Source organism: Pogona vitticeps, chromosome 2 (genome assembly GCF_051106095.1).
Source record: "Pogona vitticeps strain Pit_001003342236 chromosome 2, PviZW2.1, whole genome shotgun sequence".
Taxonomy (NCBI): Eukaryota; Metazoa; Chordata; class Lepidosauria; order Squamata; family Agamidae; genus Pogona; species Pogona vitticeps.
Window position 1 is genome coordinate 57403260 of NC_135784.1, and position 22700 is coordinate 57425959.

Here is a 22700-nt window from a genome sequence, read left to right on the forward strand (position 1 = left end):
CATTGCAAAGCGAAATTCCCCCATAGGGAACATTGTTTTGCAATCGCTTTTGCAATCGCAAAAACATCGACGTAAAGCGATTTCGTCGTCAAACGGAGCGCTTGTAATGCAAGGCACCACTGTAATAAGGTAGATTTAACATACTGTGGTGCCTCAACTTACAAACGCCCCTACTTACGAACATTTCAACTTACGAACAGCTCCAGTCAAAACTTTTTGCTTCGACTTGCGAACAGAGCTTCCACTTATGAACAGAAACAGGCAGGGGGAAAAGGCGGGCAATTCAACTTTTTAACTGTAGGTGGTGACGAGGCTTCTTTGTGTTATAGCTCTTTCGGCAATTATAGGGTGTGTCGCAGTTGAAGGCTTGGGAGAGCCTCCTGCTTTGGAGTGAGCCTCTGTGTTTCTGCAGGGAGGTAAGCTGCTGTTTTCTCCTTCAAAAAACCTGTTCTGAGTGGGTTTTGGTGGCTCTGCTTCGGAGTGTGTCTGTCTGTCTGTAGGGAGGGTTTGTTTCTGTCCTCTGCTTTGGAGCGAGAGAGAGTGTGTGTGTTTGGAGGGTTTTTTTTTCCTTCTTAAACCTCAGCAATGGAGGTGGCTCTAGCGCAGGGGTCTCAAACATGCAGACAGGCGGCCATTTGCGGCCCGCCGGATGATAGTTTGTGGCTCCCGCCTTGCCTGCCGCCCCTGAAGCGCCCACGCATCCTCTGCTGTCAAGAGTCAAAAAAAGTCTTGCCTCGCTAACCGGCTCTCTCCCAAGACAGTGACCCTTGCACCCTCCATCCGGAACTGCAGCCTGCCAGCAAGCCAGCCTGTCTGTCTGCTGGCTGGCAGACTGCAGTTCTGGATGGAGGGTGCAAGAGGTGCTGTCTTGGGGGAGAGCTGGTGAGTGAGGCACACTGCCGGCCCTTTCCCCTGAGCCGCTGCCAAGCAGTGCCTGAGAGTGGAGCTCGCTCCCGGCCCATCCTTGAAGAGCACCTCCAAGCCGCCAACAGCAGCTGCCGCCACCACCTCTTGCAGGGAAGCAGCTCTGTGCCTCTCTTTCTCTCTCGGCACCCTCAGCACCAGCCGGGCCAGCGGCCACCTCAACGCCTGGCAGTGCTTCCTCCTCCTCCTCTTTGTCCTGCTTCAGCCACTTCGGCTCTGGAGGCTGCCTGGACTCGCCTCGCAAAGTTTGCTCCTCTGTCGTGGTGGGGGTAGCTGCTGCTGCTGAGTGTGCCTTTTTTGAGGGGGGGGCTTCAGAAGAAGGTTGCCAGACCTCCGTGTGTGTGTGTGTGTTTGAGGGCTCACGCACCCCTCCTCCTCCTCAGAGCCCCAGCCAGGCTCAGGAAACTCCCGGGCGGCTTCCTCTGGCTCTTGCTCCACTTGGTGGGAAATCTGATGCAGCCCAGCCTCAGCCACCCTCTGCCTCCAGCAGCCCCCAGGTAAATTGCATTTGAGACCCCTGCTCTAGCATTTGTTTGGTTTTTTGAGTTTGTTTTTTTCTTAAAGCCTCAGCACTTTCTGATTGGGCTTGCTGTGCTCTTTTTATTTTTGGGGTTATTTTTTTCCTCTGGGCAACAGGGGGAAGCCATGGCTGCTGACCAGAGTGAGGGAAGCTCCGGAGGCGGGCGACCAGGCAGGTGAGTGCTTCCCAGCCAGGTCTCTGGCCCCGGCCCCGTTCACTTCGGCCAGCCTTTAAGGCTCCCTTTCTCTCCTGAGTTTTATTTTGTTTTGTTTTGTTTTGTTTTGTTTTTTTTGTTTTTGGCAGCCCCAGCGCGTTCCTATGGGGCTTGCAGTGTTTTGATTTTTTTTAATTTGGGGGGTATTTTTTTCTTCAGCCGGAACAGATTAATCGGTTTTCAATGCATTCCTATGGGAAATGGTGCTTCAACTTACAAAAGTTTTGAGTTATGGACAATGTTCCAATACGGATTAAGTTCGTAAGTCGAGGTATCACTGTACTGAGTAGTTCAGGTGAGATCTGAATGAAAAAGAAGTGTCTACTATGCCCCAATCTGGCAGGCCCATCACAAGATCTCAGAAGAAAATGCACTTAAGCACTGTGATGATAAAGATTCAAAACTGCAATGGGCAAGCCCACTCAAATATTTCAAACATTTTTTCTGAAGCTGTAATGACTACAAATGTGAAGAAAGGTGTTTTCCATTCTACAAAACTGTTTTTGAAAAATGTAACAGAAAGTCTCTTTAGCACATTTTTTAAAAGTTACTGAATAAAATTCAAAGGCGCAACAATAAGGGAACAATCTCCAAATGCACAAGCACTACTCCACTGTATACTATGACCTTTCTGAAAACTGAATAATATAGTGGCCAGAATTCTATTGGGATTTCACTTAGGAATAAACATAACTGCCTAAGCCATACCAGCAATTGCAACTAATTAAAGAGATGGCAGTTGTATACCATGTTCAGTAGCTGTAATTTGTTTCTGCAACTTACATTATTACCATAATTTTTGCCAGAGTAAAACCTCAATAGGATTCTGGCTATTATGTTCCAAATATGGACCTTTTTTTCTTCTGATTTTTAATTGGTTTTTAACTCATGTAGTTGCATAATAATCCATTAATTAATGTTTATACAGTATATATAATCATGAACTTGCCCATAACTTTTATCATTTTTCAAGGCAGAGGAATTATTGTGCAATAAAAAGGTAAAGGTTCCCCTTGACATTTAGTCCAGTTGTGTCCAACTCTAGGGGGTGGTGCTCATCCCCATTTCCAAGCCATAGAGCCAGCGTTTGTCCAAAGACAGTTTCCGTGGTCACGTGGCCACTGCGACTAAACACAGAATGCTGCTACCGTCTCACCGAAGTCGTACCTATTTATCTACTCGCATTTTTACATGCTTTCGAACTGCTAGGTTGGCAGGAATTGTACAATAGGGTAAAACAAATTAAGAAAGAGAATTTCAAGGACTATATACCAATGCATCTCCTGCTTGAAGTTTTCCAACCTAGAATGTTTTGTACATTATGTCCACACTTGCAACCACAGAGTGCAGGGGTCTTTACAAGTGGTTCACGAGCTACAACAGGGTTGAAGCCCACCCAAAACTTTGGTTTACAGCATCATCATTAGCCTTTTTTGATATTAAGGCCTTTTTAAAGAAAAGAGGAATGGGATGGTGATTTGAAGAAGCAGAAAAGTACAATCAAAAGGAAAACAGGAAAAGTACACACAAATATGATAAACTGCCAAGTGGTCCCATATTATAAGCTAGGTTTTCCATCACCTCATTAGTGTTTTCATTGAAGAGGCCCACACCATCGAAGGGTAAATTCTCGATACGGGCCCTAGCATCATCGGTGATTCCCACAGACCACAGCCATGCATGCCATCTAAGGGCGATGGCAGAAGCCAGAGATTTTGAAGCAGTGCCAGCAGTATCACGGGCCGCCAGACGCTGTGGTTTAGCTAGAGTAGTGGCCTCAAGATGGGTGTTGACAGCAGCAGTCCTAACTTCTTCAGGAGCAGCTTGGAGGACAGGGAGGATCTTATTCCACAGTTGCCTGTGGTAGGCCCCCATCGCTGCCTGGGAGTTTGAGACCCTTATCATGAAGGAAGCCAAAGAATATAAACGATGTCCCAGTATGTCAAGTTTCCTTCCCTCCTTGTTAGTAGGGGTAACTGGGGACCAATTGCCTGCTCGGGACTGGTTTGAATGCACAATAATGGAATTTGGTGGAGGATGTTTGATTAGGAATGCTGTATCGGTACCGTGAGTGCGGTAGTGATTCTCCACCCGTCTCAAGATCTGTAAGCACACCGATGGTTTGTCCCAAGATTCCTTAATAAGGTCCAACATGGCTGGGATGAATGCCAAACTTAATGGAGGAGATTTTTCCTGATTAATGTTCTCAAAAACAAGATCATGTTTGGGAGGAGATGGCTGTTCAATGTCTAATTCCAGTGATTTGTCCATACAAAGAATGAGCTGTGCGTAAGAAGTAAAATCTTCACATGGCAATGAAGGGTGCACATCTGCAACATCAGAATCTGGGGTTGGTAGATTTGATGGGGACTCCCTGGAAGACTCAGAGGGAGGATTATGATCAGAAACCTTCAATGCCAAAGATTGTTCAGAGATGGAAAGAGCTGGTGAGGGAGAACAATGATGATGTCGAGAAATAGAAACAAGAGGCACTGAGACCTGACGGTCGGAGCAGGATCCAGATAGGGGAACAGACAGTCGTGAGCTCGAAACTGCCAGTATCGTGGAAGAGTGTTGCTTTGATAGAACAGGCTCACGTCGAGCTGACTTGTGCTGAGCCAGAATTGGGTCACGACAAAGTACTACAGCACCAGGAAAATGGTGTTTAGATTTCTTGGACCTCGGCATCATCGGAGCGGGCTCGGTGTCGACTCCAAACAGGAGGCAGCGGCGACGATGATTCAGACGGGCCATAAGCATACCGCACTGTTTGGGATGTTCATAATACTCTGCAACAAACGCCGGGTCATATTGGTCAAATCAGTATCAATGATGGTCACCATATCTATCAATGTCGTAAAGAGGTTGTCCATATTCAGAAGAGGCATGGCATTGAGATCGACACAGGACAAAGATCACCTCTCGAGACTGTGGAGGTGGGAGAGATGTGACACCTCTTTGCTGTCCTCTTCCTCAGAGGGGATTGAGAGATCGATGCCTCTGAGTTCGATAGGTGTATAACAGCTGCCCGCCCAATCAAAACAAGGTTAGAACGGGCTGAGGCTGGGCTTGATATGATATCAGCTTCTGAACAGCCATGACTTGGCGACAAGTTTGGTATGGAGACTGAAGCTTGAGCCCAAGTAGGAAGATTTGATTCCCCTGCCTCAGAGATGGAGCCTTGGTCTGGGATGTCCCTCAACAATTCTTCCAGGATGGAAGATGGAAGGGACACATGAACAACTGGAGGCTCATGAGGCTGATGAGGTTTAGAAGCCCACTTTGTTTTCTTCGGCTTGATCTTGTCTTCATCTTTTTGCTTAGTACCAGATTGAGTCTTCGCCTACACTGAAGAGGTCTTCGACATCAAGGTTGACACCGAAGGCAATTTAGGCTTTGAAGCTTTGGTAGAGGACCTCGGTGATGGAGTCATAACAGCCATAGAGGACTCAGAACAAGCCTGTGAAACGAGTAAGTTCCATTATAAGACTGGTTGGCCTGAGGAGGCCATAAAAGAAGGGCGAGAAGGGGGGAAGGAGAAAAGACAAAGAAAAATAACTCACAGGGAAGTCTGTAAATGAAAAACTTGAGTCCATAATCCAGAAGTATAAATCATAAACAGTCCAAAAATCAGTGTACCGTTAATAGAACCACAAATAGAATCACAATCACAAGCTCTAAATCACAAGAAGTCCGATTTCAGCGGCGGCTAAAATAAACTGAGGTATTACGGGTGGTCGGAGCATGCACATCACTGGGCAACGTCCTACTAATCACATTTTTTTAAGCTCTAGAATATTCTGAGGAGTCCTGCGTGGACTCAGTAAAACCCATTTGTGTGCATTCACAGAGGTCACGAAGAAGAAGCCCTAGATCTCTTGAAACATCATCTAGCCTGTGCCATTCTTACTCCAACTGTAAGGCAGGGACAAGAAAGCTGGAAAAAATTCCCTGAGTGCCATGAAAATTAGTATTAACTAAGTAAAAAGGAGAGATCCCAACAGAGCCTTTGTGTATTATACAGAATTCTTGACATGTAATAATGCACTCTGCTCTGACACCTTAGGGACGTGGTGACGCTGCGGGCTAAACCGCAGAAGCCTGTGCTGCAGGGTCAGAAGACCAAGCAGTCGTAAGATCGAATCCACACAACGGAGTGAGCGCCCGTCGCTTGTCCCAGCTCCCGCCAACCTAGCGGTTAGAAAGCATGCAAATGCAAGTAGATAAATAGGGACCACCTCGGTGGGAAGGTAACAGTGTTCCGTGTCTAAGTCGCACTGGCCATGTGACCACGGAAGATTGTCTTCGGACAAACGCTGGCTCTATGGCTTGGAAATGGGGATGAGCACCGCCCCCTAGAGTCGAACACGACTGGACAAAAATTGTCAAGGGGAACCTTTACCTTTATCTTTACCTGACACCTTGCTTGTGGAAGATATGGCTGCAAGAATCAAAACTTTTGATAACAAAAAAATTAGAGAAACCATTCTCAGTGTTCAAAGGGATGTTTAGTAGAGCCTTCAGGATGAAATGCAGATTTCAGAGCAGATAGTAATGGATGGCTGATGGCTTAATAAGTACCACACGCCGAAAGAACTACTTAATATAAGAATGACAAGCAACTCTCAGAAATTTATTGGACAGAGAAAGCTATCAACTAAAATGTATTAGAAGATAAGACATTATCTACCATCTCCTAAAGGAAAGCCAAAATTCAGACAGAAGTCGGGATCACATTCCCTCCCATTCTACAATATTTCTTCTAAGTACTCCAGGGTGGGCACAGAACAGGTTCATCGAAGATTCTGGCAACACCCTAATTCACCAGTAGCCATGGGATGATGATTTCCTTCCTCTGCCCTAGAATATAAGCACATATTCTGCCACTTATTAGGATTTTACATGCAACACAAAGTGCAGTAGGTACAGTAGGAGTGCTACTCTTTGGCATGAGGAATTGTTTTCTGAAAGCCCAGAATTGTTATTTGAAATAAGTGTTGTTGCTCTTACTAAGCGTGGTCCAAGAAGAGGAAGGTAAGAGGAGAAGGAAAGATTAGGCTTTTTTTCCAGAAAGGAGAAAAAGAAAGTGGCAAGTTGAGAAAAACAAGCAAGACATCTTAACAAGGATGAGGCAGGAAGGAGACTGGAGTTCTTGGCAATGCCTTCCTATGCCAGAAGGGATCTTGGGTCTGGAAGACTGGTTAAAAAGAAGCTGACTACTGAAACAAATCAGAAGTACAACCCAAATTGAGGATGTCCTTCACTGTTGCAGGAGAAAATGCCACTTTACCATTGGCCACTTTATTATAATAATGTATCCAGTAAAAATATTCTCTGTCAACAAGCGACAATCTGAAGCCTCTGTAGATCTTAAATCTGCATTGATTTTGACATTTAGATAGCACCTACAGGGTGAATTAGAGCTGGAGCATGCAAGCCCTGAGGAGTCAAAAGCCAATTTTCAGATTTGCCAGCAGTTCAGAGACTGCATTCCAGAGGGACTACCACTGAAGGGGAACAGGCATGGCTAGAAGGACAAACTATATGCAAGTTCATAATCCATCCAATCAAAGAATTTCATAAATAAGCAATTTTGTAATTTTTGTCTTTTATTCACATGAAGTGTACTTACTCTGTTATGTGACCAGGAACAGTCAGAAAAAGCAGCAGCCACTTCAGTCACAGCTGTCTGTTTTACAGAGGGTCTAGGAGACAGGAAATGGCATGATTGTTTCTTATTAAGAAGGAATGTGCAAAACAATGAAATGTGGCACTGTAATGCAGCAGATTAAGGGACTATGATGCCTGCGCACTTTTTGCTGTATGTAAAATCCTAACAAGTATATGCATATGAATATGGAAAACAAAACAATGACCCACAGATTGAAAATGTTCAATACATGTTCCAACCTCAAACAAAAGAGTTGTCAAAGATTACTAACTACAGTAAGCAACCTGACGTTCAAGATTTTACAAAGGAAACCTCTGCCATATATAGAGCAAGAAATGCCAAAGGTGGGTCAAGAAAATAAGAGGCACTAGAGATCATATTGTAAACATACACTGACTACTCAAATGTACCAAATAATTCACAAGAAAATCAGTTTGTGTTTCATAAATTACAGTGAAGACTGGCCAAAAAAGCTATGGGTTTGTTCTAAAAGAAACTTGTGTATTACATTTAATGTCCTGATATACTCCAGGGCAGAATGCAGAGAAACAAAATGGTTTCCTATTGGTGAAAGTATCAGATGAGGGCACATTTTCTAATCTTTACAATCTATATGCATATGATGTAAGAAGTTGGATTAGAATCAGATGAAAGAAGAGTGAAAACTGGTGGAAACACCAATATTTTAAAATATGCTCATAACACCATATAACTAGAAGAAAGCAATAACTCAGAAAATTAAAAATCAGTTGAACATGAAAATAAAAAAATACTACAGAATAAACCCCACACCCATACTTGCTCAAACCCAGCATCAAAAGATCTGATCTTAGGCAGCCTCATCACCAAGCAAGCTGGTCAAGATATGCTGCCATCTTTGTGGGACAAGTTCTCAGGAAAGCAAGGAATGCAATTTCTCCAGAGAACCCTTTGACTCAAAGTTGGTTTTTACTTTCTTACAGGTTGCCTCAAATGAACATTCAGAAGGGCTGTTTTCTTAGGCGCCCAGAGTGGTCGAATAGACCAGATGGGCGGGATATATATATAGGTTTCTTTCCATTGAAGGGGAATTCGAAAGAATTTATTTATTTACTTATTTACTTATTTACTTATTTATTTATTTATTTATATTCTTTCGAATTCCCCTTCAATGGAAAGAAACCTAATTATACTATTTTAATTTCATTCTGAGCCTGTGACAGAAATAAAGGTTTATTAATATTTCTGAAGAGAAAAGTATATCTTTAAAAGGCAACAATAATTAAAAAAGTATTTTCAGGTCCCTTATCTTCAAACAGTTTAAATTGATTTCTAAAATCTGACGTTATTGCCATAAATCTCTCTTGAAGCAAGGAGTGCACATATGACAGTATTTATAAACAGTATCAGCTGACTGATATATTTAGCTGTCTTCCCTTCTTAATTTAACTTTGATTTATTATTCTTTGAAAAACCATGGTCAAAGTAGTGAGTGCCATTAGGAGCCAACATGGCGCTGCTGAGAAACAGGAAGACACTAGCATACTCTATAAGTTTGTTGAAGTTGTAAAAAATATTTTCAAAGACTCCCAAGAGGTTAAACAAACATATCAAGGTCTTTGCATTCTTTGTAGAGAACATTAAATGCCAGATGGAAAATAAAGGAGGAGAGAAGGGTACAACAGAATAGTCAGTCTCTATGGAATGGAACTCCAAATAGAAGCACTCTTCTTTGGAGATAAGGATATAAACATCTTCCTTCAACAATGCTGGGGTTAGGGGAACCAGACCCCCCCCCCCCGTGTGTGTGTGTGTGTGTTTCATCAGCAATAAAACAAGTCAAAAGAGTAATCCTTTGGTCTAGATGGGCGGGGCAGAAATCCAATAAAAAGACAGAGACAGACAGACGGACGGACGGACGGACGGACGGACGGACGGACGGACGGACGGACGGACAGACAGACAGACAGACAGACAGACAGACAGACAGGATAGAAGAGTGGTAAGCTTCAATAGGAGCATATATATTTTTCAAAAAGGTTTGCTTGGATTTGGATGGTAAAGATAGATAGATGTGGGTATCAGCAGCATAAAGGTGGCATTAAATCTCAAAGCCCTGAGCAACCTGCAGCAATTTCATGTAAGTGTTAAATAGCATGGACAGAATAAAACTCTGAGGGATTTGCTATTCACTAAGTGCACAGAACAGGAATTCCCCAGCACAACCTTCTAAGCATGTCCTTCCAAAATGGACTGGAAGCAGTGTAAAATATTGCCTACAAGTCCCTTTCCAGGGCAGCAGCCAAGGATACCATAGCCAGCACTATCAAACTCCTCTCAGAAGTCTAGAAGAACTGTGCATTTCCCAGTAACCAGGAGCACTTCTAATTTTAACTCAGTTAAACTTCAATTTTTTCACCACCATCCATTCTATTATTGACACAACTGTCTATATCCTATAACTAGGTCTAAGTCAGACTGGAATGGATCTAGATAATCTGTTTTATTCAGGAACTCTTGGAGTTGAAAAGTCACTACACTTTCTAGTACACTGCTTAGGAATGTAACATTGGAACCTAGCAATTAGTTACACAGTACAATGGGGTTCATTAAGGTTTTTTTTTCAGTTACGATCTTACCATCATCTTTCAAGCAGGCTGGAATCATGCTCTGCTGTAGAGAGGTGTTCTTCACTCCTCCTACCCACTAAACCAGTACACTTCTGGCTGCTTTTATAAACATGTAACTAACTCCATCACACACAACATAACTCCAGCACATACAAGGTAGCTCTAATGTCTCAAAGGATCCTGCACACAGCCTCAGGCTACACAAATTGAAACATGCCCATTAACACTGAATAATCAGTGGCCAAATATACATTCAATAGACCTATATCTATTACATTACCAAGGTCTGGCATATCCAAGTCAACCTATCACATTTTTCACAGCAGGACATTTGAATTCTCTTCTTGTGGGCCAGGTCATAACAGGCCATTGGATGACTGTACAGATGCAATGATGGCATACAAAGGTATCTTGGCTACCAACATAGCCATGGAAAATTCCTTCCACTGAGCTCTACCCTATGTTCAGTTGGACATGTTCTAAGTTTTCCACCATTTTCAATCCAATCTTTGAATCTTTGCTTCCCAGTAAAGCAGATGCAAGCTTTGAGTTAAACATTTGAAAATCCATCCAAAGAAGTTCTATATAGAAAAGGAGGAAAACTGAGAAATCCATTATATTTAAAAATTGAACAGTAGGCATCCATATACTTATTAAACAAAATGTTCAGTTTTTGATGTTTTAGATCTACTAGTTCTGTTATCCTGACAATACTGTTCTTCCCCTCTGCACATGAACCACTGTCACTGCAGAGTTAGCAAAACAGCAGGTACACATATCATTTAACCAGGGAATATCTTGAGATCACATTCGTTACTTGCTTCCAACTATATTTGATAAGGTCAAGGGTGCAACAGTCAACACATCATTGCACAATCCTCTGGTACAGCTTCCTAAGGCTGTTTAATAGAGAAATCCATGCTTTTGGAAGAAAACAACTAGTACAGAGATTACGAGCACATGTACTAAGGTAGTGAGGGCCCCCACATCGAGATAAGGCCACAGCTTGGCTATCCGCCTAAGATGATAGAAGGCGGTTCGGACCACGGATGCCACCTGGGATTCCATAGTTAGTGCCGGGTCGATAGATCCCCAAACTGCGGACTCCATCCTTGGCAGGAAGGGTCACCCCCTCAAAGGAGAGGGAGTTTCCCAAACCCCCCACTGTGGGGACACCCACCCTCAGCACCTCCGTCTTGTCCAGGTTCAGCCTCAGCCCGTTCTCCTGCATCCATCGCAGTACGGTCGCCAGGCAGCGCTGAAGGGACAGAACGGCATCTCCTGCAGAAGGTGGAAAGGAGATGTAGAGCTGAGTATCATCAGCATACTGATGACATCGAGCTCCACACCCCCGGATGACCCCTCCCAGCGGCCTCATATAGATGTTAAACAGCATTGGGGAGATAATCGACCCCTGTGGAACCCCACAATTGAGACTCCACGGAGCCGAGAAACTCTCCCCAAGCTGTACTCTCTGGGGGCGGTCCTCCAAGAAGGAGCAGAGCCAAGCCAACGCAAGGCCCCCAATTCCCAACTCAGAGAGCCTCCCCAGGAGGATACCATGGTCAATGGTATCAAAGGCCGCTGAGATATCGAGGAGGGCCAGCAGGGATACTTTTCCCCTGTCGGCCTCCCTCAATAGGTCATTGCACAGGGCGACCAGTGCCGTTTCTGTACCACGGCGCAGCCTGAAGCCCGACTGAAATGGATCCAGGGCATCTGTTTCATCCAGGTGCGCCTGGAGCTGATCGGCCACCACCCTCTCAACTACCTTGCTTAGGAAGGAAACACTGGCGACGGGCCTATAATTGCCAATTTCGTCCGCCGCCAAACTTGGTTTCTTCCTAATTGGCCTAATGAGTGTCTCCTTGAGGGCAGATGGAAATCTACCCTCAAGGAAAGACCCATTAGTTATTACAGTGGCCCATTCCGTTGTTGTAGGCCTGGCCGCTTTGATTAGCCAGGCCGGGCAAGGGTCAAGGGAGGAGGTGGTGGCACGACAGCGATCAAGCGCCCTGGCCACAGTGTCGGGCGTGACAGGCTGAAAGGAATCAAAAGCCACTGGGCTGGACATCTCAGCTCGACTCACTGTGTTCAAAAAAGGAGACAATCTTTTTTTATTGCAAATCTTAGTTTGTTGAGATTCTTTCACCCTTGGGTGCAGATATTGCTTTGCTTATACCCTAAATCTAAATAAAGGTTCAAACACAAAAAATTTTAAAGGACATAGTGTTTTTTAAATCTTCACTCATCACATCATTTTCTAGGTAAGAATCAATACATTTTGGGATGCTCTGATAGTTAAGCAAAAATGTACAGTTGCCAAAAGCCATTCTTTTGCCAAAAGAAAGATCTTGCCCCTGAAATCATGGCACATCTTTGTATCACAGGGTCAAGGACAAAATAAAACATCCCTATCAAACACAGAGGAGCAACAGAGGTATTCTGGCTTTGTGGCCTGTGCACCTATGCTTATTTAGTTTCACATAAGAAATGCACACAAGAATTTGAGACTGTGCTCATATTTTTAAAGTGTACAGTGGTGTTCCGCTAGACACTTACCCCGTTAAACGATGAAATCGCTTGACGATGCCTTTTTTGCGATCGCTATAGCAATCGCAAAACGATGGTTCCTATGGGGTTTTTTCGCTTTACGTCGATTCGTAAAGGAGCAGTTAGGCAGTGAAGATTTGGTCCCTACTTCGGGAACCGTTTTTTCACTGGATGACAATTTAAAACAGCTGATCGGCAGTTCACAAAATGGCTCCCCCCTTTTTTACGGACCTATTTCCGCAAGACAGGGATCGCAAAATGGCTGCCCTATGAAGGATCTTCGCTGGACAAGCAGGTATTTTCCCCACTGGAATGCGTTAACCGGTTTTCAATGCATTCCAATTGGGTTTTTATTTTCACATGATGATTTCGCTGTACAGCGATTTTAACGGAACCCATTATCGTCGTCCTGCGGGCACCACTGTACATATTTGCCTACCAAAAAAAGTCTGAATTAGGGTGCTTGCTCTGACAAAAAAATAACCATATAGAACTTCTTAATATTCAAAGTGGGATAATAAGTTACATGTAAATTACTTTGATACTAAACCATTCAAATTATCTTTATAAATTCTATATTAGATGGGTTTTAGCTTTATTTTACAAAAAAAAAAATCATGTATATAAAAACAGAACAAAGAAAATACAAATAGAACTTCAGGTGATGGCTTGTACACTCAGTTTTAAGAACCTGCAGAAACTGAACTGAACAGCTTGCAGAGTCAGATGACAAAGCAATGCAGGCTATGCTGAGAACATTCACCCCTTAGTATTTACCACTTGCTGCAATAAATCTTTCACATGAATCTTAGATCAAGGCAGTTAAATATATAGTGCTTAACAAATGTAAACTTGAAGAATACTATCTGAGTTGCAGAGTTACTCTATACTGAAATTACGAAGACATACACATGTTGTAGGGAGCATGGATCTATTTTGATGGTCCGCCCTCGAAGGTTACTGGATCCAGTGGGGTTCCAGGATACCATGAGAGGGATTCCAGCAGAACTGTCTGGCGCTCCTGTCGAAGCTCTGGTTGATGGCTGGTTCTCCGCCGCTATTAGGGCCATAGACACGATCGCTCCCAAACGCCCTCTCAGAAGCAGAGCTCGGCCAGGACCCTGGTATAATCAGGCTCTACGAGCAATGAAGCGATTAAGGAGACGGCTAGAGTGCGTTTGGAGAAGGAAACCGACGGGTCAAAATAAAATAGCTGTCAGGATCGCAACTAACCGTTACCTAGCCAAGGTAAAGGCTGCTAGAAGATCTTACTTCGCTGACCGGATAAGCGAAGCTTCCAACCAGCAGGTGGAACTTTTCCGTATAGTTCGCGATCTATCCGGAATTGGTCTGGGTGAAGGGCCTCCCCCTAGTATTTCACCTGACCAATTTGCAGCATTTTTTAAATCCAAAGTGGAGGCCATCCGCCGTGACCTTTCTCCTTTTTTAAATACAATGGATCGAGCAGAGATGTCCAGCGCTCCACCTTGCCCGGTAATTCTTGATTCCTTTCAGCCTGTAACACCGGACTTGGTAAACAAGGCGCTTGATCGCTGTCGGGCCACTACCTCTTCTCTCGACCCTTGCCCGGCCTGGCTAATCAAAGCAGCCAGGCCCGTAACAACCAAATGGGCCACCGCAATAATTAATGGGTCTCTTCAGGAGGGCAAGGTACCCCTTGTCCTCAAGGAGACACTCATTAGGCCCATTAGGAAGAAACCAAATTTGGTGATGGACGACATTGGCAATTATAGGCCCATCGCCAATGTTTCTTTCCTTAGCAAAGTGGTTGAGAGGGTGGTAGCAGATCAGCTTCAGGCGCTCTTGGACGAAACCAATGCCCTGGACCCATTCCAGTCGGGCTTCAGGCCGTGCTATGGTACAGAGACGGCACTGGTCACACTGATGGATGACCTGTTGAGGGAGGCCGATGGGGGCAATATGTCCTTGTTGGTCCTCCTCGACATCTCAGCGGCCTTGGATACCATCGACCATGGTATCCTCCTGGGGAGGCTCTCTGAGTTGGGAATTGGTGGCCTGGCACTTGCCTGGCTCCGTTCCTTCTTGGAGGACCGACCCCAGAGAGTTCAGCTTGGGGATAGTGTCTCGGCCCCGTGGAGTCTCAATTGTGGGGTTCCATAGGGGTCGATCATCTCTCCAATGCTGTTTAACATCTACATGAGGCCGCTATGTGGGGTCATCAGGGGATGTGGGGCATCGTGTCACCAGTATGCTGATGACACACAGCTCTACATCTCGTTTTCGTCTACCTCAGTGGATGCCGTTCCGTCCCTTCAGCGCTGCCTGGAGACTGTACTGGAATGGATGCAGTCGAACGGGTTGAGGCTAAACCCAGACAAGACGGAGGTCTTGAGGGTGGGTGGTCCTTCCACCAGTGGTATAGGCAACTCCCTTTCTTTTGGGGGGACGACCCTTGCCGCAAAGAGTGAGGTCCGCAGCTTGGGGGTACATCTGGACCCGGCGCTTACCATGGAAACCCAGGTGGCGTCCGTGGCCCGCTCTGCCTATTTCCATCTATGGCGGATTGCCCAGCTGCGACCCTATCTTGATGGGGGGGCCTCACTACTCTAGTCCACATGCTCGTAATCTCAAGATTAGACCATTGTAATGCACTCTACGTGGGGCTACCTTTGAGGCTGACGCGGAAACTTCAGATGGTCCAGAATGCGGCAGCCAGGCTTCTTAGTGGGGTGAGAAAACACCAACATATCTCCCCCACTCTGGCTGCTTTGCACTGGTTGCCCGTCCGTTTCCGCATTGACTTCAAAGTGTTAATGATTACATATAAAGCCCTAAACGGTTTGGGACCTCAATACCTGGCAGATCGTCTTCTCCCACCCAGAACTACCCGAATCACCCGACACAGCCAGCAAGGACGGCTGAGGGGTCTGACGCCGAGGGAGGCCCGGAAGGAAAAAACAAGAAATCGGGCCTTCTCGGCGGTGGCCCCTCGGCTGTGGAACACCCTCCCCACTGAAATTCGGCTGGCACCCTCGCTGGGCATTTTCAAAAGCCAGCTGAAAACTTGGCTATTCAAGCAGGCCTTCCCTTCAGTCAATTAAGTCATTCTTATTTTTCTTCTTTTATTCTTGCCATCTTGGGACTCTTTGCTTTAAATTAACTGTTAAAATTGTAAATTTATATTACATTTTATATCATTTTGTTTTTAATGTAAAACTGTATATTTTAAATTGTTTTTATCTTCTAAATTGTGAGCCGCCCAGAGTAGACTATGTCTAGATGGGCGGCATATAAATGCAATACATACATAAATAAATAAATAAATAAATAAATAAATAAATAAATAAATAAATAAATAAATAAATAAATAAATAAATAAATAAATAAATAAATAAATAAATAAATAAATAAATACACAAGAGTTGGCTAAAAAGTCAATTTATCCAAACTCAGCCACAATAAAAACTGTTGCATAAGTAAGCATCAGAACTGAAGTCTGCAAAAGGAAAGCATTAAGCAAGGGTGAACAACCTCCAGAAGTCTACATAATTCTACTGGACCTTGGAGAGCTGGACTCTCCCACCCTACCCGCCTCAAATAATTTGTTCTTTAAGATTCTTTTTTAACTGAAAAACTCCCCTCATGACCTCTATTGGACATAATTATTTAAAAGTTAGGGGGGGAATGATGGAAGTGTTGGGGACAGGGGTGCTGGAAACATTTTATTTATTTATTTATTTATTTATTTATTTATTTATTTATTTATTTATTTATTTATTTATTTATTTATACATACATACATACCCCACCTATATAGTCATTTCGACCACTCTAGGCGGCTTACAACAAATGATAACATGGCAATATTACCTCCCATACCACCAGAGGGAATACTTTCCAAACTAAAAAAATTAGTTTAATGTTTTGGGCATGTGAGGGTACTGAAAGGTCAGAGATGCTGGAGGCTACACAAGACTCACAGGCCAGTTTGCCCACCTGTTACATCATTCTGAAAAAAAAAACCCAGCAATTTGTATCAATACTTCATTGTGAGGATCGCAAAGCGGTGACTGTGCAAGAACTTAGAAATCAAGGCAGTAATAACTAGAAGCCAACACGAATTTGTCAAGCACAGACTTGCCAGACTAATTTGATCTCTATCTCACACACTACACCAGAACACAGAGTTCTAACTCCTGTCCTCTGAAGATTCTGGACACAGAGACTGGTGAAACATTAGGAAGAAAAATATCTAGAACATGGACAAAAAGCCCAAAAAAACTAATCTCATTTTTTGATCAGGTCACCTCCCTCATAGACAGAGGGAATGCTGTAGACATAGTATATCTTGAATTTTGACCAAGTGCCCCATAATATCCTGATTAGCAAGCTAACTAGGTGTGGTCTGGATAGATCAAGTATCAGGTGGATACACCATTGGCTACAGAATCATAGAGGGTGATGATTAATGGGTCCTTCTTTAACTGGGAGGAGGTAACAAGTGGGGTACCCCAAGGCTCAGTCCTGGGCCCAGTGCTCGTCAATCTTTTTATTAATGACTTAGATGAGGGAGTGCAGGGAATGCTTGTCAAATATGCAGATGTTACCAAATTGGGCAGAATAGCTAATACCCTAGAAACCAGAAACAAATTTTAAAATGACCTTATGGAGCACCGGGCTGAAAGCAACAGAATGAAATTCAACCGGGAAAAGTGTAAAGTAGTGCACCTCGGAAAAAGAAACCAATTGCACAGTTACAAGATGGGGGATAAATGGCTCAGCAAAACAATCAGCAAGAAGTATCTTGTTATTGTTGTAGATCACAAGCTAAATATGAGCCAACAGTGTGATGTGGCTACAAAAAAGGCAAATGCTATTTTAGGCTGCATTAATAGAAAAGTATACAATCCCGCAAGGTGCTAGTCCCCCTCTATTAATCACGGGTTAGGCCTCACCTTGAGAACTGTGTCCAGTTCTGGACACCACAATTCAAGAAGGATGCTAACAAATTGGAACAAGTTCAGAGGAGGGAGACAAGGATGATCAGGGGGCTGGAAACCAAGCCTTATGAGGAAAGGCTGGAAGAATTGGGCATGTTTAGCCTTGAGAAAAGAAGGCTGAGGCGTGATATGATAGCACTTTTCAAATATTTGAAAGGCTGTCATACAGAGGAGGGGCAGGATTTGTTCTCAATCATGCCAGAATGCAGGACACGTAACAATGGGCTCAAGTTAAAGGGAGCCAGATTTCGGTTGAATATCAGGAAAAACTTCCTGTTAGAGCAGTATGACAGTGGAACCAGTTACCTCGTGAGTTGGTGAGTGCTCCAACACTGGAGGCATTCAAGAAAAACGTAGACAACCACCTGGCAGATATGCTTTGATTGTATTCCTACACTGAGCAGGGGGTTGGACTTGATGGCCATGTTGGCCCCTTCCAACTCCACTTTTCTATGATTCTATTATTCACTGTGAGGATACACCAGTTAGCCATCCTTCAGTCTCGAAAGACTATGGTAGCGTGCTCTGTATGGAGGGCTTGGAACAGCGCCTAGTGTGGCTGAGAAGGCCAATTCGAGAGTGACAGTCCCTTCCACACTGAAGACAAATCCAGTCTGTCCCCTGTCCGGCTCCCTGGTTTGCTGCTTTTGTGACTTCCTCTTTGCCTCGGCCTGCTGGGCAAGGGTCTCTTCAAATTGGGAGAGGCCGTGATGCACTGCCTGCCTCCAGGCTGAACGCTCAGATGTCAGGGTTTCCCATCTGTTGAGGTCTATTCCTAAGGCCTTCAGATCTCGCTTGCAGATGTCCTTGTATCGCAGTTGTGGTCTCCCTCTGGGGCGCTTTCCCTGCACTAATTCTCCATAGAGGAGATCCTTTGGAATCCGACCATCAGCCATTCTCACGACGTGCCCGAGCCAACATAGACGTCGCTGTTTCAGTAATGTGTTCATGCTGAAAATTCCAGCTCGTTCTAGGACTGCTGAGGATACACCAGCAATTATCCATTCTCACTGAACAAGTAGGTTTATACAAAAGAGACTGCCACCATTCATACAAACTTACCCATGCATTCATGTGAACATCTACTGTACTATGAAGAAGCTTTATTTTGGCCTACCAATCTAACCATTATATGACCCTCTGGAAAACAGATTATTGAGGATTAGGCATCCTTCAATCTTGAGAGACTACGGTAATGTGCTCTGAATAGAGGTCTCGGAACAGTATCTAGGTGTGGCTGAGAAGACCAATTCGAGAGTGACAATCCCTTCCATACTGAGGACAAATACAATCTGTCCCCTGTCCAGCTCCCTGAATTTGCTGGTTTTGGGATTGCCTCTGCCTCGGCCTGCTGGACAAGTGTCTCTTCAAAGTGGGAGAGTCCATGCTATACCACCTGCCTCCAGGCTGAACACTTGGATGTCAAGGTTTCCCATCTGTTGAGGTCCATTCCTAAGGCCTTCAGATCCCACCTGCAGATATCCTTGTATCGCAGCTGTGGTCCCTCTGGGGCGGTTTCCCTGCACTAATTCTCCATACAGGAGATTTATTTTATTTTATTTTATTTTATTTATTTATATCGTGCCTATCTAGTCAACTCAGGACCACTCTAGGCGGCTAACAAGCAAAAAATAACGAAAGAAAACATATATAAGACAGCATAAATAATAAAAACCTACAAAGATAAAAAACTAGTGGAGAGGGGAGGAAAGGAGCGTCAGGAATTGTTTGACGGGAAGGCCTGCCGGAACATCCATGTCTTCAATTGATTCTTGAAGATACCCAGCGAGGTAGCCCCGCGAATCCCAGGAGGTAGATTGTTCCAGAGGCGAGGAGCCACCGCCGAGAAGGCCCGATTTCTTGTCCTTTCTTTCCGGGCCTCCCTCGGCGTTAGGCTCCTCAGCCTCACCTCCTGGCTCGCACGAGTGACACGGGTAGATCTTGGCGGAAGTAGGCGTTCCGCCAGATAACGAGGCCCTAACCGTTTAGGGCTTTATACGTAAGCGTCAACACTTTGAAGTCGATGCGGAAACGGATGGGCAGCCAATGCAATGCGGCCAGAGTGGGCGAAATATGTTGGAATTTTTTCACTCCACTGAGCAATCTGGCCGCCGCATTCTGCACCACCTGTAGTTTCTGCAGCAGCCTGAAAGGAAGCCCCACGTAGAGCGCATTACAGATCTTTTGGAATCTGATCATCAGCCATTCTCATGACATGCCCAAGCCAACATAGACATCACTGTTTCAGTAATGTATTCATGCTAAAAATTCCAGCTCCTTCTAGGACTACTCTATTTGGAACTTTGTCCTGCCAGGTGATACCAAATTGTGTGGGAGACAATGCATATGGAATGTGTTCAGCTTCCTCTCCTGACGTGTGCAAATGGTCCAGGACTCACTACAGTACAGGACTGTACTCAGGACACAGGCCCTGTAGACCTGGATCTTGGTATATTCCATCAGCTTCTTATTAAGCTATACTCTTTGTGATTCTAGAGAATGTGGTAGCTCCTTTGCCAATGCATTTATCCAGCTCGACATCTAGGGAGATAGTGTCTTGGCAGGCCTTGTTAAAATGATTCATGAGTTGTTGGAGGGCTTCAGCAGAATGGGCAACAATAGCTGCATCACCGGCAAAGAGGAAGTCCTGTATGCACTTCACCTGGACTTTGGTCTTCGCTCTCAGTCTAGAGAGATTAAAGATCTTTCCATCTGATCTAGTTCGGAGAGAGACATCTTTGTTGCAGTTCTGGAAAACAGAAGCTGCCTGCTATCTCACCAACTTCTAAATTTACTTATTTAATTGTTCTAAATAGTGTTGTAACTTACTTTTTGACTATTTTCTAATTAAAAGGCAGGAGAGTTAATAGCAGTAAACTACTTGAGGTATAAAAGGTGAATTCATGAACCACAGTACATAAATTATGGCATGCACTCCCTAAACGCCCAGCCATTTTCATTGTTGCTTTCCTTACATTTTCAGCAAGTGGACTGAGCAGAAACTGGTTTGACATGTAATTCTACTCTGCTGATTCTTTGTGGGGTTTTTTAATTACTTTGTTGTGCCTCCAAATACATTGACTGTGCTTATGAGTTGGACCTATAGTGCTCCATGCTTTTATAGAAGGAGAATCCCAATGGGGACTTCTGTAGGATGGGGAGGGAAGCATTCCTTGCTGTATCATCTTCTACAACGTTCTGTAAAGTCCTCTAACTCTCCAGAATAGCTTTCCTGGGGACATATTAGGCTTCAGTGAGAAAAAACACAAATCTCACAAACATCGGACTTACAGAAAACTACTACAGCTTTTGAAAAATCCTTTAGAAAGATCTACCCTAAGTTCAAGTAAGGTCAGTTTAAACACTATTATGCAAGCACCAGGACTGCAATGCTCCAGTGCATATTTCAACTCATTTTATCTTCAATGTTCTTTACATTTTAGCCATTTGGTTTTAAAAACAACCACAGGTCATTAGGGTTTTTGACACTTCTTTTGCAGGAAAAAAACCCTGCTGTAACACACTATTTCCACAGCATTTTTACTTGACCAGCATCTATCCTGCCAGATGAAGCCATATCTGAGAAGGAAAGCAAAAAGAACACTTGCATGTATAGGTCTTGTCACCCAAATTTACGGGCCTATTCCTGTTTATACTAATTGCCACATCTCAGGTCTGTCTGTAATCTAATTATCATGTCTTACTGCTTTAAATATCAATCAATCGAGAAGTTATGAAATCTGATCGAACATTAAGATACTTTTTAAAAAACCATTAGAAATTGCAATTTTGCTATGAGATTTTCAAAAGTAAAGTTTTGCTTCAAATATAAAAAGGTGTAAGACCAGTCTGAGTATGGATGCTTCCCTTTTTCTGTATTTTCAGAGATACTTTATACTCAAGTTTGAGGATCAGTTACAAAGTTACCTTTATTGAACCATTTCATTTATACAGAAGTACCCTGTTTCCCCGAAAATAAGACCTAACCTGAAAATAAGCCCTAGTATGATTTTTCAGAATGCTCATAATATAAGGATGCATCCATAATTTTTACCCCCAAAATAAGCCCCAGTTAAGTGAAACCCCACCCTCCACCATTGTGCAGCAACCAGATGACATGACTGTACAGTAGTGCCTCGCATTGCGACATTAATTCGTTCCGCAAAAATCGCTGCAGAACGAAAATGTCGCTATGCAATATTAAAAAGCCCATAGAAACACATTGAAACCCCTTCAATGCGTTCCTATGGGCTTAAAACTCACCGTTCAGCGAAGATCCTCCATAGCGCTGCCATTTTCGCTGCCTCTTAAGTGATGAATCTGTCCCTAAACACAGCGGGTGGCCATTTTGTTTACCCGGTGGCCATTTTGAAACTGCCGATCAGCTGTTTTAAAATCGTCGCTTTGCGATGCTCGGTTCCCGAAGCAGGGAACCGAGCATCGCAAAGGGAAATTCCCCCATAGGGAATATCGCAAAGTGATCGCTTTTGCGATCGCAAAAAATGCGTCACAAGGCGATTTCATCGCTAAACGGAGTGATCGTTATGCGAGGCACCACTGTATTTGAATAAATGTAGACTGTTGTACATGAAAAATATAAAACATCTCCTGAAAATAAGCCCTAATGTGTATTTTGGAGGAAAAATTAATATAAGACCCTGTCTTATTTTCGGAGAAACATGGTAAGTACTTGCACTGTGACCATCACCACATGATTAAGTCATGACAGAATCTGATCCAGAATTACTAGTTATTTGGAATGTGAGCTTTTGAATTAAGCATTTGAGATCTGCCAGCTATCACATGCATTACAATCACAGAGGCAAAGTAGTATCATTTGCACCAAGATTTATAATTCAAAGAGAGTCTATTTTTGGTTCTTTATTAAGACAAGAAACAATTTTCTAGGGTTGATGTATTCATCTAGCACATTATTTACAAGTTATGTAACAAACACGCAGATTTAGCACTGGTAGCTAGAAAACTGATGTGCACCTTCTCTGGTCCATTTCTGTTTTGCTTTTTATTAAGTAACACTGCAAAAGTTTTTATCATTTTCCTACACATCACATGGTAGTTTAAGATCCGTTGTTATGTCCCACGTGGGTGACATAAGCAAAAGACCCAAGTGACCCTAATTATTGTGCACTCAATATTTGAAATGTTGTGTTTAAAAGGTATTAAAATGATTAAAGGGACTGTGGAAGAAGTTGCCCTGAATACGAAA

General features: G+C 43.7%; 1 protein-coding gene across 9 annotated transcripts in view; it reads right to left on the bottom strand.

Moving 5' to 3' along the window:
* Positions 1–22700, bottom strand: part of TMCC1 (transmembrane and coiled-coil domain family 1) — a 163123-nt gene that overhangs the window by 127664 nt on the left and 12759 nt on the right. For 4 of the 9 annotated variants that reach the window (XM_078385230.1, XM_072989493.2, XM_078385227.1 and 1 more), the window contains exon 2: positions 7291–7363. The exons of the other annotated variants lie outside the window; for them this stretch is intronic. The gene's annotated coding sequence lies outside the window, so the exon portion shown is untranslated. The remainder of the gene's footprint in view (positions 1–7290; positions 7364–22700) is intronic. 9 annotated transcript variants of the gene reach the window in all.